This window comes from Magnolia sinica, chromosome 9, assembly GCF_029962835.1.
Source record: "Magnolia sinica isolate HGM2019 chromosome 9, MsV1, whole genome shotgun sequence".
NCBI lineage: Eukaryota > Viridiplantae > Streptophyta > Magnoliopsida > Magnoliales > Magnoliaceae > Magnolia > Magnolia sinica.
Window position 1 is genome coordinate 29,500,827 of NC_080581.1, and position 3,659 is coordinate 29,504,485.

General features: G+C 42.2%; 1 non-coding gene across 1 annotated transcript; it reads right to left on the reverse strand.

Moving 5' to 3' along the window:
* Window positions 1-746: 746 nt before the first annotated feature.
* On the reverse strand, window positions 747-853 carry LOC131257038 (small nucleolar RNA R71). The gene has a single exon (XR_009177061.1). It is a non-coding gene; the product is annotated as a small nucleolar RNA R71 (small nucleolar RNA).
* Window positions 854-3,659: the final 2,806 nt, after the last annotated feature.

The window sequence follows — 3,659 nt, forward strand, 5'->3', positions numbered from 1 at the left end:
AGTTTACTGTTATCTTCCTTTTAAAGGATTGTTTTTCTCCTTTTTAGAATCTAACTTATTTTTGTTTTATTTTGCAGGTCCTTAACTTAGGGGCTTCAATTTGGTAATTTCTTTCCAACTCTCTCTCTCTCTCTCCTTCTTTCTAGATTTTCTTTTCGTTCGAATTTGATTGAGGGCTGCGAGTGTTTCATGCCCAAGTGGGCCCGTGACAACACTCGACGTCTCTTGACTGAAGGAGGATTGGTTGAGGGGTTGACTATCCATCGCAGGACTAGACACCGCTCAAAATTCCTTGAGTTAAGTGAAGTTATGGCTGAAGACCAACCTCCTCTACTTCCACCCAGGGTGGAGGATACCCAAGATGAAAATGAGGTGCAACAGGCACCCCCGCCTCGTACTTTACGAGATTATCTACAATCAGCGGGAGTGAGTACGCCCTCATGCATGATTTTCCCTGAAAACACAGGACAAATGGACATCAAGCCAGGAGTTATCCAACTCCTTCCCAAATTCCATGGACTTGAATCAGAGAGTCCATATTTGCATTTGAAAGAGTTCGATGAGATTATAGCTACATTATGTTTTCCTAATGTATTTGAGGATACATTAGGCTGAAACTCTTTCCTTTTTCCTTAAAAGAGAAAGCTAAGACGTGGTTACATTAACTGCGTCCTAGATCCATTGGCACATGGAACGACATGCAGAGGGAATTCAAAAAAAAATTCTTCCCACATCATAAAACGATTACCCTCAGAAAAGCAATCATGAACTTTGCCCAAAAGGAAGATGAAACATTCTTCCAATGTTGGGAAAGGTTCAAAGATTTGGTCAGTTCATGCCCACAACACGGATTTGAAACGTGGCGTATTACAAATTTTTTCTACGATGGATTGACATCTTCCATGCGCCAAATGGTCGAGACAATGTGTAATGGAGAGTTCATTAATAAAGATGTCGACAAGGTATGGGACTACCTCGACAATTTGGCTGAAAAAACACAATCTTGGGACTATTACCCAAAGTTGAACACCACGTCTAGGCCGACTCAATTAAAGGAGAAAGGTGGATTATATTTCTTGAAAGAAGAGGATGATCTCAAGTGTAAAGTGACTACACTCATAAGGAAAGTTGAGGCCATAGAAGGAAAGAAGGATAAGGTCAATGAAATTGTTTGCGGCATCTGTGATTGCAACATTCACACAACTGAAAACTGTCCTACAATACCTGTCTTTCGAGGAGTGTTGAATGAACAAGCCAATGCCGTAAATAACTATCAAAGACCTTTTACTGGACCTAACTCCAATACATACAACCCTGGCTGGAAAAATCATCCAAACTTTAGTTGGAGGAATGGACAGACGGCTACTCCTCTAGGTTTCTTCAATCAAAATCTAAATTAAGTGAAACCTCAAGAGGAACTGGTTCAAAATTCCATACAAGAGCTGGCTCAGGCAATGCGGGGGATTATAGATTTTATGCAAAAGATAGACTCTCGTATGACGGTTATAGAAAAGGGGATGCTTCCTGCACAACCTCTCCCCAATCCTAAACTGCAGTACAAGATTAATGATCCCAGCTCTTCAAATCAGATGGGGCAAGCTAAATCCATCACCACTCTTAGGAGTGGAAAGATCATTGATAAAACTCTTCCGGTTAGGCCCGAAAAGCCTCAAGAACCAGAAGAGGACAACAATGATGGAGCTTGTGATGCCCCATAAAAATTAGAACCGGAACTTCTAGAGAAGCCAGTTGCTCCATTCCCCCAACGGTTGGTTTCACCAAAACCTCTCTCTAACTCTCAGGATATCCTAGAGGTGTTGAAACAAGTGAAAGTTAACATTCCTCTACTTGATGTTGTAAAACAGATTCCTTCATATGCCAAATTTATGCACGACCAAAAGACAGAAAATTATTCAAAAGAAAATATTCTTGACTGAGAAAGTGAGTGCCATCCTGAAGCAAGACGTGCCGCAGAAATTCAAGGATCCCGGTAGCCCAACCATATCATGTGTAATCGGGAACCATCGAATTGATCACGCACTTCTTGACTTAGGAGCGAGCGTAAATATGATTCCCTATTCGGTATACAAACAGTTAGGTCTGGGCGAATTAAAACCCACCCTAACCACACTATAACTTGCTGATCGCTCTGTTCGTGTACCAAGAGGGATAATTGAGGATGTGTTGGTCCAAGTTGATAGATTTTACTATCCTGTAGATTTTATCATCCTGGACACCGAACCCATCAATAACATGAACACTCAGATTCCTGTCATTCTTGGTCGCCCATTCCTTGCCACGTCAAATGCAATTATCAATTGCAGGAATGGTGTTATGACTGTCTTTTGGAAATTTGACATTGGAGTCAAACATTTTTTTCAATAACAGCAGCAACGCAGAGGATGATGACGATTTCCACGACATTAACATGATTGACTCTTTCGTGGAAGATACGACACCTCTGACCTTACCCTCCGACCATCTAGAGACATGCCTGGCCCACTCCCATGATTTTGATGATGACATGCTTAGGGAGACGTGCGCCTTGCTTGATACTTCACTGGTACTTGAAGTTAACCGGTGGAGGCCACAATTTGAAGAATTACCACAAACCGATGTAGTGCCTCTACCGTCTAACCTCAAGCCACCGAAGCTTGACCTAAAACCTTTGCCCTTTGATTTGAAATATGCCTATTTAGGTCAAGATGAGACATACCCGGTGGTGATCTCTGCCCACCTGGAGAAAGAACAGGAGAGTATGCTCATATCTACTCTCATTGAGCATAAAGGAGCCCTAGGATGGACGATAGCGGACCTCAAGGGAATCGATCCCTCGATTTGTACTCACCGCATATATCTTGAGGATAATGTAAAAATCGCTCGGCAACCACAACGTAGACTAAATCTAAACATGAAGGAAGTGGTTAAGGCCGAGGTTCTTAAACTATTGGACGTGGGTATTATATACCCTATATCTGATAGTCAATGGGTGAGTCCAACTCAAGTGGTCCCTAAGAAGTCCGGAATCACCATCGTAGCCAATGCTAATAATGAACTCGTGCCAACTAGAGTCACTACTGGTTGGAGAACGTGATCAACTATGGGAAATTGAATACCATCACAAGGAAGGACCACTTTCATTTGCCCTTCATCAATCAAATTTTGAAAAGGTTAACTGGTCATTCCTATTACAGTTTCCTTGACGGGTATTCGGGCTACAACCAGATAGAGATAGCCCCTGAAGACCAGGAAAAGACCACATTTACATGTCCCTATGGCACCTTTGCCTACCGAAGGATGCCATTCGGACTATGTAATGCCCCTGCCACCTTTCAGCGATGTATGCTTAGTATCTTTTCTGATATGGTGGGGTAATATTTAGAGGTCTTCATGGATGATTTCTCTGTTTACGGTCCATCTTTCAGCAAGTGCTTGGAAAGTCTTAAATGTGTGCTGAAAATATGTGAAGAAAAGAACTTGGTACTTAATTGGGAGAAGTACCATTTCATGGTTCAGAAGGGAATTGTCCTTGGGCATATCATCTCGTCCAAGGGAATCGAGGTAGATAAGGCAAAAATCGATCTTATCTCTAACCTACCTCCACCCAAGAACATCAGAGACTTGCGATCCTTCTTAGGACACGCAGAATTTTACAGGCG